The 22,497-nt window shown below is 43.4% G+C and overlaps 1 protein-coding gene and 1 non-coding gene across 10 annotated transcripts in view; both read left to right on the top strand.

The window, feature by feature from the left end:
* The window catches only part of LOC124008799 (neurexin-2-like), a 1,096,959-nt gene that overhangs the window by 652,947 nt on the left and 421,515 nt on the right, over positions 1-22,497 (top strand). The gene's annotated exons all lie outside the window — the stretch shown is intronic.
* trnaa-ugc lies at positions 18,639-18,714 on the top strand. Its single transcript has one exon. It is a non-coding gene; the product is annotated as a tRNA-Ala (tRNA).

The raw sequence follows: 22,497 nt of genomic DNA, 5'->3' as shown, positions 1-22,497 counted from the left end.
CAGCCTTGAAGTCAGTATATTGGCTTTATACTAAAACTTCATAAATTAAGACCAGAATTTAGGTTAGGGTCAAGCATAAGGATAGCAGTGTGGTTAGGGTTCGGTTTAAAATCACATTTTAAGAAGATACATTGTAGAAACAGGAAGGGTTTTATGACTTTGTGGCTGTGATAACTAGTGACGACTCATACGAATGGATACATTTGTATAATGACTCGCTGCTCACTGAGTCATGATGGTTCGTACAGTGTGTGCAAGCAGGAGTAGAACTAGTTTGTCAGTGGAGCCACTGGCAGCCTGAAATAATGGCTTTTGCTGTGGGGGAGTTTGGACTGGGACTATTAGTTATTATTAGATATTATTCTTAGAATATGGGGTAGAAAAAATATTGTCACCTTCCATGTGGCTTACCTCCACCTTCTTTCTGCTGTCTTGGGTTATTTTCTCTCTCTCACTCCCCCACTCAAACGCACATACCATTTAATACTCTGAATGTCACTGTTGCCTTAGGATATCAGTCAGGAATCAGACGCCAACATATCCCGGCATCTTACACTGAACAAAAATCTAAACGCAACATGCAACAATTTCAACTATTTTACTGAAAGGACGTTAGTGAATTGAAATACGTTAATTAGGCTCTAAACTATGGATTTCGCTTGACTATGAATACAGATATGCATATGTTGTTCACAGATACCTTAAGACATTGTAGGGACGTGGATCAGGAAACCAGTCGCTATCTTGTGTGACCACCATTTGTCTCATGCAGTGCGACACATCTCCTTTGCATAGAGTTGATCAGGCTGTTGATTGTGGCCTGTGGAATGTTGTCGCACTCTTCAATGGCTGTGTGAAGTTGCTGGATATTGGCGGGAACTGGAACACGCTGTCGTACACGTCGATCCAGAGCATCCCAAACGTGCTGAACGGGTGACATGTCTGGTGAGTATGCAGGCCACGGAAGAACTGGGAAACGTTAATCTTCCAGGAAGTGTGTACAGATCCTTGCGACATGTGGCCTTGCATTATCATGCTGAAACACGAGGCACACTTCTCCAGCATGCCAGTGGCCATCGAAGGTGAGCATTTGCCCACTGAAGTTGGTTAAGACACTGAACTGCACTCAGGTCAAGACCCTGGTGAGGACGACAAGCACGCAGGAGAGCTTCTCTGAGACTATTTCTGACAGTTTGTGCAGAAATTCTTCAGTTGTGCAATCCCACAGTTTCATCAGCTGTCTGGGTGGCTGGTCTCAGACGATCCCGCAGGTGAAGAAGCCAGATGTGATGGTCCTGGCTGGCGTGATCTGCTGCAGTGGCGGTCAGTGCCGTTTATGATGACGGAAGATGATGATTATTTTCATGGGCATGGCCTTAATTCTATTACAGCATGTTGGATGACTGTCATTCATATTCCATTCACCCAGTTCAATGTAACAGCCCATGTTAGCTACAGTGACGTCCTAATCAACATAGCTAATAGAACTAATGTGTTAGTAAACCCGCTACAATCATGCGGTAATGTTACAGTGTACAGTCAGTAAGCAGTTACACTGGCGGGCCCCGGTGGCAATAAATGAATAAAACCAAAAGCTTACCTTGACTTGGAAGAGTTACAGTGTTGTGTTGGATATTCATAGCCAGCTAGCTAACATAGCATCCCTATTTTTGAGCAGGGTGTTTGAGTAACTACACTAGTCAGCTGCATTTGCTAGCTAAGTGAAACTGAAAGCGGGGGGGGGTACTAAATATCTCTATCTTGCTTCTCCTTAATTTTTGAAGAAATTGATTTGTTGAAAATGGTTAAACTCTTATCTTTCTCTCTTTGAGTCAGCTACTCACCACATTGTATCTACTGCAGTGCTAGCTAGGTGTAGCTTATGGTGTCAGTACTAGATTAATTCTCTGATCCTTTGATTGGGTGGACAACATGTCAGTGCATGCTGCAAGAGCTCTGATAGTTTGGAAGACGTCCTCCGGAAGTTGTCATAATTACTGTGTAAATTTATGGAAGGGGTGAGAACCAAGAGCCTCCTAGGTTTTGTATTGATATCAAAGGAATAAGAGGATGGAAGCTAGCTGTCCTCTGGCTACACTATGGTGCTACCCTACAGAGTGCTGTTGAGGCTAATGTAGACCTTCATTACAAAACAGTATGTTTTAAATAAATACAAATAAATAATTTGGTGACGTGAGTATATTTATAAAATCTAAAAAGGATCATTTTTCAATGTTTTACCATTTTTATTTTTATGAAATTTTCTGAGGAGGATGTTCCTCCCATTCCTCCTCTGAGGAGCCTCCACTGGTCTGCTGTTGTGAGGCTGGTTGGACCTAATGCCAAATTCTCTAAAACGACGTTGGCACAGAATGGTACAGGAATTAACATTCAATTATCTGACAACAGCTCTGGTAGACATTCCTGTAGTCAGCATGCGAATAGCACGCTCCCTGAAAACTTGAGACATCTGTGGCATTGTGTTCTCTGACATATCAATGCATATTTGAAAGTGGCCTTTTATTGTCCCCAGCAGAAGGTACACCTGTGTAATGATCATGCTGTTTAATCAGCTTATTGATATGTCACACCTGTCAGACGGATGGATTATCTTGGCAAAAGAGAAATGCTCATCAACAGGGATGAAAACAGATTCATGCACAACATTTGAGAAAAGTATGCTTTTTGTGCATATGGAAAATGTCTGGGAAGTGACCAACACATTACATGTTGCGTTAAAATGGTTGTTCATAGATTACCAGGTTGGTTACCCTCATTCCACTCCTCTCCACTGGCCTTGCTTTGTTCCCTACATCCAGGCCTGGCTAGGGTGTGTGTATCCCTCTCCATGAGCTGGATGCTGGGACTTTGTCCCACCACCTCCCCTCCACTCCTCCCGGAAAAACCCCAGTCCTACTGTATCACTAAATCTGTAATGGAATCTGTAAGGTGTTAAACAAACAGCCATTTTAAAGGCTAGTGAGATCATAAATAATGGAGGCCGGGGCAAACAATAGAGAATCGATCTCTGTCGGGCCACCTAATATACATTGTGCCCCGTTTAATGTTTAACTGCACAGACCGAGCCAGTGACAATTTTATAGGATTTTCTCTCTTTTCTTTTGGCCTGGGTACATTTATACGCCATTTGCAGTTATTGCAATCTGTCCGGAGAGCCTGAGAAGATTCCTATTGATATTTTGCTCCTTTTCACGAGCAGCGAGAGTACAGGCCTACTTATTTACTGGCGATGCTTGTAAACCGTAAAGTCTAGCCTTCAACTGGAACATAGTTGGAGCTGGAGCCTGTGCACTCCCCCAGTCTCGTTCGATTAATAAGGCCCTTTTCACGTGCCCAGATTTAATTGAATGGAGAGAAGTCATCATTCGAGTGTGTGTGTGTGTGTGTGGAATGAGGGCAGTGGGGGTTATTGTGTGTGTGCTCTTGTTACAGTGGTGCACTCTGAGTAGGGTGTCTCCTGCTGCACTATCCGTTCATTTACATTGCTTTGATTTGTAGTCTCAAATAGATGAGTGGCAAGACAGGAAAAAAAAACCCACCCTTCTTTCAAAGTCACCTCCGCTGCTGTCGAGGGAAAGTTAGACTCACTGTGGGAATATGAAAGAAACTCAGCTTTCTCTTCCTCTCTCATAAAAAAAACGGAGATTCATGAAAATGAGTCTTCAGTGACTGTCTTTCTTCTAACAGAAGAAATCCGTGCGTTGCCGTTTAATGCTGATATGGCATGACTCTAAATCCTAGGTACCTACATCATCATGAGATGAACATTCATCTGATTGATGCTTTCTTAGGAATTCCAAATCAAAATCCATCTAATGCAGCAAACTCCACAAAGGCATCAAATCAAACATGGATCAATGCTCTTTTTTTACCCACCCACTTTATTTCTTTTAACTCTCCTAATAAGATCACTCTGAGAATACAGATGCCTCACAAGTCCTCAACTGGCAGCTTCAATAAATAATACCTGCAAAACACCAGTCTCAACTTCAACAGTGAAGAGGCGACTCCGGGATGCTGGCCTTCTATGCCTTCTGTTTCTCAAACGAGACACTCTAATGTAGTTGTCCTCTTGTTCAGTTGTGCACCGGGGCCTCCCACTCTTTCTATTCTGGTTAGGGCCAATTTGCGCTGTTCTGTGACGGGAGTAGTACACAGCGTTGTATGAGATCTTCAGTTTCTTGGCAATTTCTCGCATGGAATAGCCTTCATTTCTCAGAACAAGAATAGACTGACAAGTTTCAGAAGAAAGTTCTTTGTTTCTGACCATTTTTGAGCCTGTAATTGAACCCACAAATGCTGATGCTCCAGATACTCAACTGGTCTAAAGAAGGCCAAATTTTATTGCTTCTTTAATCATCACGACAGTTTTCAGCTGTGCTAACATAATTGCAAAATGGTTTTCTGATAATCAATTAGCCTTTTAAAATGACAAACTTGGATTAGCTAACACACGGCTCCTTTTGACACTTTTAGAACGCTAGTCTCTCTCTCTCTCTCTCTCTCTCTCTCTCTCTCTCTCTCTCTCTCTCTCTCTCTCTCTCTCTCTCTCTCTCTCTCTCTCTCCCTCTCTCTCTCTCTCTCCTTTTACAGTGTCTCCTTATGTTGTAATAGCTGAGACACTTCAGCGGCAGTAATCACTAAAATGTAATACTCCGCCAGTAGATTTTAATTTCATTCCTGAGTACATTTGCCTGCTCCTTGTCAGATGTGTTCCATTTGTAACGCACACTTCCTATTGAATCAGTGTCTCCTATCACCGTAATAATGATGAGAAGATCATGGAATGGATCATGGAATGATTGATGAATGTGATTCATCACCACACACACTATTCTTGCAGTGCATTTGAGGATGAGAGAATCGATGTGAGATTGACGCACAGGCATTACAAAACAGCCCGATGTCCTTGAGCATGGAGAAAACGTATTATGTTGACAGTACAGACAGCTCTGTAGTATGAATATTTATTGGGTTGAACAATATACACAGAGAAACCTAACCCCTTTGGGAAGAACTATTTGAATCTTGCAAGATTGACAGTGCAAACCCTTGGCAAAATCATTTATTTTGTACTCTTGGTAAAGGTTTCGGGACACATCATTATCAGGGGTGTAGTATTTTTACAATCTGTGGCGAGAATATTGTTTCATAGGTTTCACAATAGAAAAGAATCTCAAATGTACCTTCCACCAAAAGTAGTAATCCGGTAGAATTTTTAACTGGCTGACAGGTCATTGACAGAGATGAATCTTACGTATTTCATCCCGTAGTGGGGTTTTTTGCCCAGCGGCGGAGGTGGCCGGGCCCTTATTTTCTGGCTGGGGCTTGTGCTTTAGTGTTGTATTATTCATTGGACAAATGCTTGTAAATGGAGTAGCCGCGGTGCGCACGGGGGCCGCCCAGTCAGCTCTGTGTTTTAGTTTGGGCTCTGCTGGGGCCACCCCTGACAACATTTCCTACAGTAAGTGCTTTAAAAAGAAAGGGAGGTGGGGCGGTGGGGAGGAAAGAGAACAATAATGTGTAATAAAGTGCTGCGTCAACATTACGACCCCTAGCCTTCCCCCTTAATAGCCTTGGCTGGGTTGTAAGGAAACAGGGTCTGAAAGCTCATTTTGAGCTGGACCCCTATGCAACAGGGAGTGAAAACTGCTTACTCCGGCACAACGTATTATCTAATTTTGTCCCCTTGTCCACCCTGTCCTTACCTAGAATTTGAGTTGTGTACAGAAGCTGTGATGCCTGAGAGACCTCCCACGTCCCCTGCATTTTAGATGATGAGGCCATTAGAAGGCTTGTGTAAATGGTAATGCAGTCTGTTTCTTTCTTGTTGCCTGCTTATAGAAAGGCAGGATGATTCAATGATCAAGGGAGTAGAGTGAGGGTTAGGAACAAATTGTGAGAAAGTGTGTGGGAGAAAGAGACTGAACGTAAGAGAGAGGGAGAGTAACAGAGTGAGAAAGAGGAGAGCGAATGGAGGCTCCCAGAGATGTAACCCTCGAGAGATGCACGGGGACCAGCCCATATATCATTTGAGGACAGACTACAGGAACAGCCCAGGGGTGTATTCAGGACCCACTGTGCCGATTCTGTTGCAAAACGTTTCATTTGTTGCAAAAGGATTTGCAACGGAAACCTTTTTATTCCAAACAGAAATGGTTTTGCAACAAAAGCGAGAGTTTATATTGGACAAATTCAGGTAGGTCCCTCCCTGTTTTGTTTGCTCTGTTTGCTTCCGTTTGGTTCTTAAATGGTAAACGGTTTCTATTGCAAGATGTAAATGAATACACCCCAGGACTCCACCGGGCATTGAACGAGAGAGAGTGGAAGAGAGGAAGAAAATAAATAAGGGAGGGGATGAGGAGTCGCAAATCTGTCTTCCAAACGGGGGACCGGACCGAGTTGCATCGTGTCCTGACCTTTTCCTGCACGGATTCCTCTTGGGGGCCTTTAACTGAAATCATCTCAGGAAGTGACCAGAATACAGAGAGAGTGACAGATGTCTCTGACAGAGGTCGGACGCACCCCTTTTCACAGTGGCATTTCTGAAGTGACATTCAGACTCTTCCTTCGCCAAGACTAATGATTTGACCCAAATGGAGACGCACGAGCCGTCCTACCATTAACTCGTCTCGGGGTTAACTGTCAGGACGAGAGCGGGGGGTGGCACCGCCACTGAAGATAAACTTTGGGTTGCCAGTGTTGTAAAGTGACCCTCATAAAACTCCCATCAAACCATCATATGATTGGTGAAGCTGGTGGCAGTCAGCAAGTATGTGTGATTGTTTCCATGGTGACGCATGGGAAGGTGGACATTTATAGTATATCTAATAACCAGGCTCTGGTCATTTTATTAAATGTTTTACATTTTATTTAACCTTTATTTAACCAGGTAGGCCAGTTGAGAGAAAGTTCTCATTTCCAACTGCGACCTGGCCAAGATAAAGCAAAGCAGTGCGACAAAAACAAAAACACAGAGTTACACATAAACAAACGTACAGTCAATAACACAATAGAAACATCTATGTACAGTGTGTGCAAATGTAGAAGAGTAGGGAGGTAAGGCAATAAATAGGCAATGGAGGCAAAATATTTACAATTTAGCATAAACACTGGAGTAATATATTTGCAGATGATGATGTGCGAGTAGAGATACTGGGGTGAAAAAGAGCAAGAGGTTAAATAACAATATGAGGATGAGGTAGTTCGGTGTGCTATTTACAGATTGGCTGTGTACAGGTACAGTGATCGGTAAGCTGCTCTGACAGCTGATGCTTAAAGTTAGTTAGGGAGATTCCAGCTTCAGTGATTTTTGCAAAGCATTCCAGTCATTGGCAGCAGAGAACTGGAAGGAAAGGTGGCCAAAGGAAGTGTTGGCTTTGGGGATGACCAAAGCCAACGCGTGCTATGGGTGGGTGTTGCTATGGTGACCAGTGAGCTGAGATAAGGCGGGGCTTTACCGAGAAAAGGCTTATAGATGACCTGGAGCCAGTGGGTTTGGCGACGAATATGTATTGAGGGCCAGCCAACGAGAGCATACAGGTCGCAGTGATGGGTAGTATACGGGGCTTTGGTGACAAAACGGATGGCACTGTGATAGACTACATCCAGTTTTCTGAGTAGAGAGTTGGAGGCTATTTTGTAAATCACATCGCTGAAGTCAAGGATTGGTACGATAGTCAGTTTTACGAGGGTATGTTTGGCAGCATAAGTGAAGGAGGTTTTATTGCGAAATAGGAAGCCGATTCTAGATTTAATTTTGGATTGGAGATGCTTAATGTGAGTTTGGAGGGAGAGTTTACAGTTAAATCAGACACCTAGGTATTTGTAGTTGTCAGAACCATCCAGAGTAGTGATGTTAGCTGGACGGGCGGGTGTGGGCACGGAAGCAGTTAAAGCAGTTGGAGGCCATGGAAGGAGTGTTGTATGGCATTGAAGCGTGTTTGGAGGTGTGTTAACACAGTGTCCAAAGAAGTTTCATGGTATCCAATTGTTTAATAGCTGCTATCTTGTAGTGACAGCCGTCTTCATCGACCTGGCCAAGGCTTTCGACTCTGTCAATCACCGTATTATTATTATTTTATTTATTTATTTTTTGAATTTGACCCCGTTTTCTCCCCAATTTCATGGTATCCAATTGTTTAATAGCTACTATCTTGTCTCATCGCTACAACTCTCGTACAGGCGCGGGAGAGACGAAGGTTGAAAGTCATGTACAGCCGTCTTCATCGACATAAATACTGTCTTGTATCTATGTCGATTATGATATCGTTTAGGACCTTGAGCGTGGCTGAGGTGCACCCGTGATCAGCTCGGAAACCAGATTGCATAGAAGGTACGGTGGGATTCAAAATGGTCGGTGATCTGTTTGTTAACTTGGCTTTTGAAGATTTTAGAAGGGCATGATGGATATAGTTCTAAAACAGTTTGGGTGTAGAGTGTCTCCCCCTTTGAAGAGGGGGATGACCACAGCAGCTTTCCAATCTTTGTGGATCTCAGGCGATACGAAAGAGAGGTTGAACAATTTTGGCTGATAATTATAGAGAGGGTCCAGATTGTCTAGCCCAGCTGATTCGTAGGGATCCAGATGTTGCAGCTCTTTCAGAACATCAGCTGTCTGGATTTGGGTGAAAGAGGGGTCATTCCCTCCCCACTGCCACAACCTCCTATCCCCCCTTTCCTTCCCTCTCCCTCATGCCATCTCTGTAGCAGACCTGGCAACCCACAACCCTTGCTGCCCTTCAACTTTTACTTCAACAATTAACTTAATGGATAGTAAGTGCCTCTTCCCCATCCCCATCAAAGGGATGGAAATCACACAATTGATGGATTAACCGAAGCGCTGCGTGAAATCTCACAGTAAATAGCCCCAACCTCTCTCTGCTGCAACCCGCTGTCTCCGCCCTTTTCTCAATGACTGTTCCCTTTCTCCGTAACGTATCACTGCTCCTATGTCTGGCTGTTCTTTCTGGTCGATCTCGCTCTCTCTCCACGTCGCCCCTCAGTGAGGACATGTTGTTACCACCACTATCCTCTCTACGCACTGTGACTTGGAAAGAACCAAGCTCCCGTATTATGCATTTCACGAGCAGAAACAGAAATCTCTTTCTGTTTTTTATTCACACCCAGGAACTATTTGTTTTATGGGAGAACTAGTGTTTTGTTTTCTAAAGGCAGGGAGTCTGTATACTGCACAAAAGCTCCATCGTCCTGACTACTGATAGCATGCTTGAGTAGTCAGCATACAAGTATTAAGTGTGTTTCGATTGGACCCCCCTCCCAATACTCTCTCTGACACACAAGGACGCACTGGCACATGCACACACAGTCTTGTACAGCTAACCTTGTGGGGACACACAATTCAGTCCCATTCAAAATTCTATTTTCCCTTATCCTAACCCAAAAACTTAACCTTAACCGTAACCCTGAACCTAACTCTAGCTCCTAACTCTAAAACTAACCCAGGCTTTGAACCCTGACCCTTAATGAAATTCTAACACTAATTCTAACCCAAACCCTAAAGCCTAAACCCCTAGAAATAGCGTTTGATTTCGAGAGGACCAAGAAAATGTCCCCAGTTTGTCCATTTTTTTCCCCCTGACCTTGATTAGCGCTAGCCTGCGTATGGGGTCATATTCCCCACAATACAACTTCCCTGTAGGTATATTTACATTTATGCTGGAATTACCTCGCAGGGAGGAATATGTAATGGAGGGAGAAATGAAAACACGGCGGGAACAAGGGAGGGAGGGATGTTTGTTTTAAGTCTGAAGTGCTCCAGCGCTCCCTCCCGGGCCCCCAAGGCCAGCTGGGGCTTTGTGTAAACAAGGGGAAGTGCAAGCGGTGTGTGGGACTCTTTGAGAGAAATATGGCAGTTTTAAACAGCAGCTCCAACCACAGGGTGCCTTCTCCAGTCTTGGGGTGTATTCAATAGAAACCAAAAGGAAGCAAACGGAATGAAACGGGGAGCGACCTACCTAAATTTGTCCAATAAATATGATTGTTTTCGTTGCAAAATGTTTTCCGTTTGTAGTAAACGTATTTTTCTTTGCAAAATGTTTTGGACCAATGATTACACCCCTGCTGTTTAATGTCTGCCTCCTTCACTTCTCACTGCTCTAGGAAGAGAAGTGACTTGGAGATGTGCACTAGGAAGAGAAGTGACTTGGAGATGTGCACAAGGGATGGGCATTAGACATTTTGTCACTATTCTAATAGTATCCTGAAATTGAATATCCGGATTGTCAAAATAAATGTTTTTTTGTGAAACTTTTTACAACTTTGGCATATGCTTGGTGTGCAGCCTGAGTGACTTGCCCTCTGCTTGCTGCTGCAGCAGTGCACTAGATAGGCAGGAGCTAGTGTATGTATGACATGGGAGGGGGAAAAGAGAGAGAAAAAGTTGCCATTCTCGCACTAGTTAAACTTGTTGCTACCATAGATTATCTATCATACCATCTGGTAACGCTTGTCTTGACTGCATCAAATCAATAGAAACAAGCTAGATATGCTAGCCAGCTAAGTTAGCCAACTAGCTAGCTAGCGAGGCTAATTAATGCTATTTTACTGCACTCACCATCCTTGTCTACAACGGCTCTATTCAGATGTATCTTAATTCTATCCTTTGAATTCCATTTTGCATTGATCAGAAATATCCCACTTCACCTGCTAGTTTCAACTGGCATAAGGGGACAACAAGCGGATTAGAGGCAATCCGTAATTTAGATTAAGACATTCATGAGCAAGAGACGATGGACGTAGTCAACATAACTATTTGTTCAGTGACAAAATTCAGAACATTGGCTGTTCTTACAGTGTACTCCCTGTACAACAAGTCAGAACCATGAGATAAATAAAGAGGTCATATGAACAGACGATGAAAGCTCTTACTATATTTGATGATTTGATATTTGACATTTCTCTAAAATAGGTTATAGCCTACATGTGCACCACCAAGTTAGAACAGTAGGCAAAATTAAGAGGTGAAACTAGACCAAATTATTAGGTTGAGGCACATTGAACGTTTGGGTCTTTGCGTATCAAAAAAGATGCACGTCATTTAACACTATTTGACGCGTTAAATAAGCTTTTAATTTGACACGTTAAATAACACAGTTCTATTATAGAATGTTGTCTGTGCTGAATTTGCACGTGCAAGTCAAGGGTCACCACCACTATCAGTAGCACTGTCAAAGCTGTATAAAAGAAGTAGCCAAACAAGCACATAACCGGGTCACGAACGATGTGTTTAAAATACAGCATTGGTGAAAATAGACCAAATTATTAGAGTGAGGCACAAGGGCTACTAACAGCTTATTACACAAAATGCATTTATAGTTGAAGTTGGAAGTGTACGCACACCTCAGCCAAATACATTTAAACTCCGTTTTTAAACAATTCCAATTGATCCTAGTAAAAATTCCCTGTCTTAGGTCAGTTAGGATCACCACTTTATTTTAAGAATGTGAAATGGCAGAATAATAGTAGAGATAAAGATTTATTTCAGCTTTTTTTTCTGTCATCACATTCCCAGTGGGTCAGAAGTTTACTTGCACTCAATTAGTATTTGGTAGCATTGCCTTTAAATTGTTTCACTTGGGTGAAATGTTTCGGGCAGCCTTCCACAAGCTTCCCACAATAAGTTAGGGTACATTTTGCTCGTGTAACTGAGTCAGATTTGTAGGCATGCCTGCACGCAGATTATTTTTCAGTTCTGCCCACAAATTTTATATGGGATTGAGGTCAGGGCTTAGTGATGGCCACTCCAATACCTTGATTTTGTTGTCCTTAAGCCATTTTGCCACAATTTTGGAAGTATGCTTGGGGTCATTGTCCATTTGGAAGACCCATTTGCGACCAAGCTTTAACTTCCTGACTGATGTCTTGAGATTGCTTCAATATTTGTTTGTTCTCCAAAAAGTACCATCTTTGTCCCCATGTGCAGTTGCAAACTGTAGTTTTACTTTTTTTATTTTTTTTATTTCACCTTTATTTAACCAGGTAGGCTAGTTGAGAACAAGTTCTCATTTGCAACTGCGACCTGGCCAAGAAAAAGCATAGCAGTGTGAACAGACAACACAGAGTTACACATGGAGAGAGCATAAAAGAGCATAAAATAAAATAAATAAAAACAGTATGGGGATGAGGTTGGTAAATATGGGTTGGCTATTTATCGATTGACTATGTACAGTGGCAGCGATCGGTTAGCTGCTCGGATAGCAGCGATTTTTGCAATTCATTCCAGTCACAGGCAGCAGAGAACTGGAACAAAAGGCGGCCAAATGAGGTGTTGGCTTTAGGGATGATCAGTGAGTTACACCTGCTGGAGCGTGTGTTACGGGTGGGTGTTGCCATCGTGACCAGTGAACTGAGATAAGGCGGAGCTTTACCTAGCATGGACTTGTAGATGACCTGGAGCCAGTGGGTCTGGCGATGAGTATGTAGCGAGGGCCAGCCGACTAGAGCATACAGGTCGCAGTGGTGGGTGGTATAAGGTGCTTTAGTGACAAAACGGATGGCACTGTGATAAACTGCATACAGTTTGCTGAGTAGAGTGTTGGAAGCAATTTTGTAGATGACATCGCCGAAGTCGAGGATCGGTAGGATAGTCAGTTTTACTAGGGTAAGTTTGGCGGCGTGAGTGAAGGAGGCTTTGTTGCGGAATAGAAAGCCGACTCTAGATTTGATTTTCGATTGGAGATGTTTGATATGAGTCTGGAAGGAGAGTTTACAGTCTAGCCAGACACCTAGGTACTTATAGATGTCCACATATTCAAGGTCGGAACCATCCAGGGTGGTGATGCTAGTCAGGCGTGCGGGTGCAGGCAGCGAACGGTTGAAAAGCATGCATTTGGTTTTACTAGCGTTTAAGAGCAGTTGAAGGCCACGGAAGGAGTGTTGTATGGCATTGAAGCTCGTTTGGAGGTTAGATAGCACAGTGTCCAAGGACGGGCCAGAAGTATATAGAATGGTGTCGTCTGCGTAGAGGTGGATCAGGGAATCGCCCGCAGCAAGAGCAACATCATTGATATATACAGAGAAAAGAGTCGGCCTGAGAATTGAACCCTGTGGCACCCCCATAGAGACTGCTAGAGGACCGGACAGCATGCCCTCCGATTTGACACACTGAACTCTGTCTGCAAAGTAGTTGGTGAACCAGGCAAGGCAGTCATCAGAAAAACCGAGGCTACTGAGTCTGCCAATAAGAATATGGTGATTGACAGAGCCGAAAGCCTTGGCAAGGTCGATGAAGACGGCTGCACAGTACTGTCTTTTATCGATGGCGGTTATGATATCGTTTAGTACCTTGAGTGTGTTATGGCTGTTATGGAGCAGTGGCTTCTTCCTTGCTGAGCGGCCTTTCAAGTTGTGTCGATATAGGACTTGTTTTTACTGTGGATATAGATACTTTTGTATCTGTTTCCTCCAGCATCTTCACAAGGTCCTTTGCTGTTGTTCTGGGATTGATTTGCACTTTTTGCACCAAAGCACGTTCATCTCTAAGAGACAGAATGCGTCTCCTTCCTGAGCAGTATGACCGCTGCGTGGTCCCATGGTGTTTATACTTGCGTACTATTGTTTGTACAGATGAACGTGGTACCTTCAGGCGTTTGGATGAACCAGACATGTGGAGGTCTACAATTTGCTTTCTGAGGTCTTGGCCTATTTCTTTCGATTTTCCCATGATGTCAAGCAAAGAGGTACTGAGTTTGAAGGTAGGCCTTGAAATAAATCCATAGGTACACCTCCAATTGATTCAAATGATGAGACTATCAGAAGCTTCTAAAGCCATGACATCATTTTCTAGAATTTTCCAAGCTGTTTAAACGCACAGTCAACTTAGTGTATGTAAACTTCTGACACACTGGAATTGTGATACAGTGAAATAATCTGTCTGTAAACAATTGTTGGACAAATGACTTGTGTCATGCAAAGTAGATGTCCTAACCGACTTGCCAAAACTATAGTTTGTTAACAATACATTTGTGGAGTGGTTGAAAAATGAGCTTTAATGATTCTAACCTAACCGTATGTAAACTTCCGACTTCAACTGTAGTATTACTTTCTTAGCTGCAGTATACATATCTCCCTTGCATATTACATCATTAATGCAGCAGCATACTAGACATTTTTGGACTCACCTTGTGAAGGTGGAGCGGCGGTCCTTTGTGGGCAAATTTAGTCATCAAACTTCATCATCAAAGTCTGGCATTCCTTGGATTTATGGTGGGAACTCTGGAGAAAAAAACACACAGCCACTCCATTGAATAGCAGGCTAACGTTAGTGGTTGCTTTGCAATGCTTGCAGTTAGTCACTGATTCCTTCAAAACAACTCATTGTTGAATTTGTGATTTCCAACTTGTTGTGTAATCTTTATGGCCGATGAGCACCGATACGTTTTAATCTATAATTTCTCTTCATATGACATGGATTAAAAAGGATTTGACAGTAGATTTTCAACTTAATTCATGATGATTACTGCTAGCTAAGACTTTGAAAGTATGATGTTGACATGATCAGTCCAATCAAGCTACTGTGCTTTGAAGTCGGAAGTATACATAAACCTCAGCCAAATACATTTAAACTCAGTTTTTCACAATTCCTGACATTTAATCCTAGTAAAAATTCCTTGTTTTAGGTCAGTTAAGATCACCACTTCATTTTAAGAATGTGAAATGTCAGAATAATAGTAGAGAGACTGATTTCTTTCAGCTTTTATTTATTTCGTCACATTCCCAGTGGTTTAGAAGTTTACACACACTCAAATAGTAGTTGGTAGCATTGCCCTTTAAATTGTTTAACTTGGGTCAAACGTTTCGGGCAGCCATCCACAAGCTTCCCACAATAAGTTAGATGAATTTTGGCCCATTCCTCCAGACAGAGCTGGTGTAACTGAGTCAGGTTTGTAGGCCTCCTTGCTCACACACGCTTTTTCAGTTCTGCCCACACATTTTATATAGGTTTGAGGTTTGTGATGGCCACTCCAATACCTTGAATGTGTTGTCCTTAAGCCATTTTGCTGGTGTGCTTGGGGTCATTGTCCATTTGGAAGCCCCATTTGTGACCAAGCTTTAACTTCCTGACTGATGTCTTGAGATGTTGCTTCAATATATCTACATAAATTTGTGGAGTGGTTGAAAAACAAGTTTTAATGACTCCAACCTAAGTGTATGTAAACTTCCTACTTCAACTGTATATATATATATATATATATATTTTTTTTTTTTGCTAAGATGTGTGGCTCAAGACTGGTGGAGCTCTACTGACTGCATGGCATTAACAGCAAGCTACACAGGTGAAACGCAGGCTACCTGCAAGTCTTTTTTATGGGGCGGCAAGTGATGAAAGCTACATTCCAAAAGTTTGCTTCATTAAATTAAGAATGTCAAATGGCATACTATGTACTTGCACGCAGCAATGTCGCATGGATCATTTTCATGGTTAAAATAGGCGTATCACTGTTTTTCTCCCAGAAAATGGTACACTCTCACAAGTAATCGAATGCAAATGTCCATTCAGATATTCGATTAATCAATTAACTGTGCCTGTGGCACTCCAGGAGCAAGGTTGCCTTCCCCTGGTCTATAAGCTATTAGAGCTCTCCTCTGATTCAAAAGAAGACAGGAGTAGCCCTCTACACCAGTTGCCCTCAGAGGCACTTAGCCAAGGCCATGAATCAAAACCTCCCACTTCAGGTCCTGCTGCCGCCTTGCGTCAGATGATATTAAATATTGAAATGGTTTTCGTCTCACAAAGATCGGCGTCGCTCTTTATTTATTCCGCTTAAAGAAGAAAGGCTGACCCCCATAACCGCCAGTTCCCCCTCCTCCACTTCCCCTCCATCCCCACCCTTCCCGGCGCCTGCCTGTCTTCGTCTCTCATGCCTTATTCAACCGCTCACTCCTCTCTTTCTTCACCTTACTTTGTTGTCTGTTTTCTGCTGGGATCCTACATCTCTGCATTGCTGATGTGACAATCTCCCTTGTACTGTTGATGTCGGCCAAAGGTTGACACAGATGCACAAAGAACTGTTTCGACACTACAAAATCAATTAACTGTTCATGTGTTTGCTTAGCCGCAACTTTATCGCGGATTATTGTGGGGGGGGGAGAGGATATGGTGAAGGTGGGAAGCAGGCCCTATGCTCACTGGTACTTTGTTCCTGGCAGGCAGGCTGTAAGGCAGGCAGCGAGCCAGGCGGAGTGGTCTCACAGGCATGTACGGGCCATCACGTCCCCGTAATGAATGCTATAACCCCCCTTCTCCGCTCCTCTCCCCCTAGCCCCTCTACTGTAAAGCCCTGTGTGCCTGTGTGCCTGTGATTCTTCTCAACAGAAGAAGTCAAAACACAGCCTGAGACAAGTCTCTTAATAGGACAAAAAAAATGTGTGGAACACTTTCTGTGACCAAGAAGTCGAACAAGGTTGGTATAATTGATTTAAAAAGAACTGAGAGACAAAGAGAAAGTGAGAGGCAGAGATGTCTAATATGACGAGGAAGAGGACAGGTGAAAGTATTCTCCGTGCGTAGGAGGAGATGATTTGCGTCAGTGCCTAGTCGCTTGGGGTATGCCATGTGGAAAAGAAGTGTCAGGAAAGGGGCACGCACACAGAGAGACACACACACCCCGACAAACTTCAACTCCACCTCATAACTCGCAAGTCAGTATCCCACTTGAACAGGACGCACGAGGCTTTGCTATAATTAGCTGACAGGGCCAAATAAAAGCTCTCTCCTCTTTGAAGTGCCGAGCGATTAGTGCTTTATGAGGTGCGTTCGGTTTCGGTTCTATTATCAAAAAATGATCCGTTTTCAATGATCTTTTATGACAATAAATGCACTATGCATTATGTGGGTTGAATGCTGTATCAACTCTGATTTATTTGTAAAGAATTATAAACGTCCCACGATGGTAGTGACTGCGCATTACTGCTTATTAACCATAATTTATTCACATTACTTTACTTTCATAAAAGGTTTAAATTGTTGTGTATATTAGTTTGTTTTATGCTATGCTGTCTGACAAAATCACTAAGGTATACTTAAAAAAAAGAATTTAAAAAATACTTTTATGACTGCCAGTAGAATGTATTAATGGATGCCAAGAGGGAAGCCAGGCTTCCCCCAAAAAATTACCAAGAACACAATTAAATAATTTATCTTTTGTCTCATAACTTTCCTTCAATTCGCAAGAGGCAGAATGTATCTCACCGGATAAAGCTTCTGAGTGAGTGAAACAGCTCCCCTCTATCTCAGTATGTGTCGGCCATCTATTTGATGCTGTCTGGTCAAAAGGAGTATGACGTTGTTACCCCCCCCCCCCCCCACGTAACATTAAATGCAAGGGAAGTCAACAATCATTTGGCTACTCTTTAAAACAAAACAAGATCTGCTCATCTGAATGAGCTCAACTGTGACTGGTCCTGGTGCACCAAAGAAGCCAGTTTGCACTTGGCTTCACACCAATCACAAACCAAACATCATTTACAGATACGACTTGAATCGTTTCATCTTGTTGTGTCGTTTTCCTCTGGTGACGAACTAGTTGGAAACATTAACTTGCTTGACCATGCTGTAGTCGGTTATGCAACTGTCTGTTTGTGGACTTCACCGGACAGATGCTGCTCTCCAGTTTTGTGATGAATTGAGGCCTATATATCACGGTGAATAGGGATATTAACTAACATAGAGGAAAGAACACAATTATCACAACACATAGGTTGTAATATGGATTTTTTTTTTCCTGGCTTAGTTTCCTCAGTGATTTTACTACTGATGACTGCTGAATACCTGCTATCAAGACCGAACAAGTAGATGCGCAGTGGATTATGGTCATTGTAGTTACAGTAATTACCACGTTTTCTGTGCTAATCTATGTAGAAAATTAGCCTGTTGGAAACTACAACTCACGACTACTTCCCACAGTTCAGGCTGGATTGTATTTTATCTCGAGAGAAACTGTGCAATCTGTTCACAGAAAAAAAAACGAAGGGAATTGATTTCAAAGAATTGAACTGATGCCATTCAATTAGGTTTTTTAAAAACCGGTTAATCACTCAGCACTACCTCGGTGTCTTCAGCTAATGGCACCACACTTCCTAGTCTCCTCTTCGGCATCAGTCGCCTGTATCACTCCCTGTCCACTCCCTGGGTGACATGGTGAGATCCAGTTACAGCAGCAGGCAGGTTACAGCGGTCAAGGAGAAACGTCATCACGGTGACAGTGGAGAGAGTCCATCAGGAAGTGGCCCAGAGAGAGAGAGGGGGGTGTGCCCTCGCCTACCTCCCCTGGGCCTTATCAGAAAGAGAGTGGGGCGGGGTGAGAGACAGAGAAGAAAGAAAGCAAGAAATAGGGAGATAGACAGCAATATGATGCATCTCTCTCATTCTTCCTCTCTGACTTTCCTCTTCAGTAATATCTTACTATTGCCATTCGCTATCCACCTCTGGGCCTTCTCAAAGAGAGAGAAAGAGAAATGGAGAGAGCCGGAGAGAAGGATATATTTTCTGGGGGCGTTGGTCTTACAGGTGTAGGATAATAATTTGACCGATATTGTCACAGAAAAAAATAATCCTCCTGCAATCGGATTTGAACGTTTAGTCCCTAATGTTACATGGTCCCATGTGGCTCAGTTGGTAGAGCATGGCACTTGCAATGCCAAGGTTGTGGGTTTGATTCCCACAGGGGACCAGTATGAAAACGTATGTTATTTGATCAGTGGTTAGGCTATTAGCTGGCCAAAAGTAGGCTACTTGAAAAGTGAAATACTGATTTTTCCATTAAATATTATTTGTGTAAGTCACAAAGCTCATCTGCATTTCCTGCAGTGCAGGAAAAGTCTCAGCAACAAACGAGGGATCAAATTAAGATCTTACATCTGTATAACTCACCCCCTCACTGGAGAAGATGTGGTGGGGGGGACCAGGGGCTAGAAGGTGAGATGAGTTTGAGATGCAGCATGTCACTCAAGGCTCCTGCCCAAGCCTCAAATTCATGAAGTGGATGCTCATCTATGTGAGGGTGAGAGAGCGAAGTGACTCATTGTTTTAATGAGTCACACGATCCCGAGCTACATTCCTTGATGACCCTAATATACTGTACTGGCTGCATTTCCTCTCCTCCTTCTTACCATATTCACTCTCTATTCTGTCTTTCTCTCTCTCTCTCTCTCTCTCTCTCTCTCTCTCTCTCTCTCTCTCTCTCTCTCTCTCTCTCTCTCTCTCTCTCTCTCTCTCTCTTTCTTTCTGTACTCTCCAACCCATAGCTCTCCTCCGGTTCCCAATGCCTTTCTTCTTTTGTTCAATCTCTCCTTTTTCCCTCCTCTCTGTCCTGTTCTCTCTCGCAATCTTTCACTGGGGAATCGTTTTTTCATTTTCATTGACTGACCAAAAAGGTGTCACTTTGCAGATATACAGTCGTCCTTCAAGGACTTTGGACGCTATAACAAGCTTAGGCAGCCAGGAGCAGTGAAATACACGATGCTTATGGCATTGTAGCAAAACATCTATTTGGAACACTGGTCCGTAGTCGGCCAATAGTAATTGTATTTATTAAAACCACTCAAATGGTAAAGAGAGGCTATGCTCTGTCTGAATCCAGATACTGACCACAGGTCAACCGGATCTTAATGATGTCCACAATGACGACCTCCACCCACCCGCTTTTGACTAGGTGCTCCCCGTAATTGTTCTTTAGGGGGGGGGGGCGTTCTTTTTGTGTGCATCACAATCAGCTCCAGCCGCAATTAGCTGGCTCGGGGGCTGCCCGTGTTCACCCGGAGAATGGGTCATAAATAATAAGTAATGGGCCCAAATGAGGCTGTTGGTTATCGGTCGGACTGGACGTGGGTGGCCAGTGGCATAGTGAGTATGCTCTGGAGTAATTGCACTCGGCTGTGAATAATCCATACGGAAGAACAGGAGGAACAGAGTGAAGATAAGGGTGGGGATAGCGAGGGATGAGGGCGGTGGTACATGAGGATAGAGGGACGGGGAGTCATGCGGAGAAAGGAGCGGAAAATTCAAATGTGCCTTCTCCTCATTGATTGCTCATCTCTCAGGTAAGCGATGTCGCAGAGGGCCTAATACTCGACAGGTGGAGGTTACGGGACGGGACGGGGGGATTTGTAAGAAGGTACTCTGGATGAAGCTTCAGAATGGCTTCACAGCTAACATGTAGTAGACCTCTTAGTTCTAGTATAGCCTTGACATACTCCCCTAATACCACTCTACACACACATTCATACTTTTACACACACACACACACACACACACACACACACACACACACACACACACACACACACACACACACACACACACACACACACACACACACACACACACACACACACACACACACACACACACACACACACACACACACACACACACACACACACACACACGGATGTCCCAGCCTCTCCTCTGTAAGTAGATGCACATATAAATGTAGCTGTGGACTCCCATCTCTTATCAAATGCTTTATCTCCTGACACTGTCGTGACTCATTAAATCAGTAACACGCTAGCGAAGGCAAGCTCTGCAGTAGCACTACAGCACACTCCCTTCCACTTTAAATCTAGCACAGTTTTACTTTGGCACTGCGCTGCGCCCATTTTTCACACTTACCTCTTGGCAAGCATCTCCGAAAACCCAAGCTTCCCGAGAAGGAGAAGAGAGATAAAAGCCTCCGTTTTGGTCTGTGATGGGTCCTACTGTTGTAGCCCCCCTATTGTAGAAGTGAGTGTGTCTGTTGACTCGATCGCACTGTGTAGGGCTGGGCGATATACTCTATTTAAACATACCGGTATTAATGCATGGACCGGTTTGGGTTTTTACTTGACCTTCTATGATGTACTTCAGTGTTTGGTTTGTTAGATGTGATACCCTACTCCGCACAGTGTAACAAAATGGTAGATCATACACTGCATTTTTGAGGAACAATGGGAAAATAATTCTGCTTTGAAAGTTGATAAACTTGTAGACTCACTTTTGAGAAAATGGCCTTTGAATGTTTCGGTATTTAGTGAAGAGCTCCTCTTTGTCTACATCCATTCAGCATCGTTTACCGTTCACACACTCTTAAGCTTTAGCCCCACCCATCTCGTTTCACTCTTGAAGCGTTCAGAGTGCACACTTGACGCTCTGGCCGATGATTTGTTTACCTCTGGATAACATGAAAACAGTTTGGGTAACACAAGTGTTTTTCTTTATTTTTACTATTTTCTAAATTTAGAAAAATAGTGAAGACATCAAAACTAATAACACAAATAACACATATGAAATCATGAAATGTTAAAACAAAATATATTTTCTATTTGAGATTCTTCAATGTAGCCACCCTTTGCCTTGATGACAGCTTTGCACACATGGCATTCTCTCAACCAGCAACAGCTGGAATGCTTGAAGGAGTTCCCACATATGCTGAGCACTTGTTGGCTGCTTTTCCTTCACTCTGCGGTCCAACTCATCCAAAACCATCTCAATTGGGTTGAGGTCGGGTGATTGTGGAGGCCAGATCAGATGATGCAACACACCATCACCATCTCCTTCTTGGTCAAATATCCCTTACACAACCTGGAGGTGTGTTGGGTCATTGTCCTGTTGAAAAACAAATGACAGTCCCACTATACACAAACCAGATGGGATGGTGTATCGCTGCAGAATGCTGTGGTAGCCATGCCGGTTAAGTGTGCCTTGAATTCTAAATCAATCACACACAGTGTCACCAGCAATGCACCCCACGCTTCCGGGTGGGAACCACACATGCAGAGATCATCCGTTCACCTACTCTTAATTTTTATTTTATTTAACCGTTATTTATCTAGGCAAGTCCGTTAAGAACAAATTCTTATTTACAATGACTGCCTACCCTGGCCAAACCCGGAACGACGCTGGGCCAACGCCGCCCTATGGGACTCCCAATCAGAGGCAGTTGTGATACAGCCTGGAATATAACCAGGGTCTGTAGTGACGCCTCTAGCACTGAGATGCAGTGCCTTAGACCGCTGCACCACTCAGGAGCCAATGCCTTTGCGTCTCACAAAGACACAGTGGTTGGAACCAAAAATCTCAGATTTGGACTCATCAGACCAAAGGACAGATTGCCACCGGTCTATTGTCCATTGCTCGTAGTTTCTTGGCCCATGCAAGTCTCTTATTATTGGTGTCCTGTAGTAGTGGTTTCTTTGCAGCAAATCAACGATAAAGGCTTGATTCAAGCAATCTCCTCTGAACATTTGATGCTGAGATGTCTCTGTTACTTGACCTCTGTGAAGCATTTATTTGGGCTGCAATTTCTGAGGCTGGTAACTCTAATGAACTTATCCTCTGCAGCAGAGGGTAAAGCTGGGTCTTCCTTTCCTGTGGCGGTCCTCATGAGAGCCAGTTTCATCATAGCGCTTAAAGGTTTTTGCGACTGCACTTGAAGAAACTTTCAAAGGTCTTGAAATGTTTCTTGCCATAATATGGAT

Source organism: Oncorhynchus gorbuscha, linkage group LG21 (genome assembly GCF_021184085.1).
Source record: "Oncorhynchus gorbuscha isolate QuinsamMale2020 ecotype Even-year linkage group LG21, OgorEven_v1.0, whole genome shotgun sequence".
NCBI classification, from domain to species: Eukaryota; Metazoa; Chordata; class Actinopteri; order Salmoniformes; family Salmonidae; genus Oncorhynchus; species Oncorhynchus gorbuscha.
Note: the sequence above shows the minus strand (reverse complement) of the source record. Positions and strands in the feature narration are given on the sequence as shown.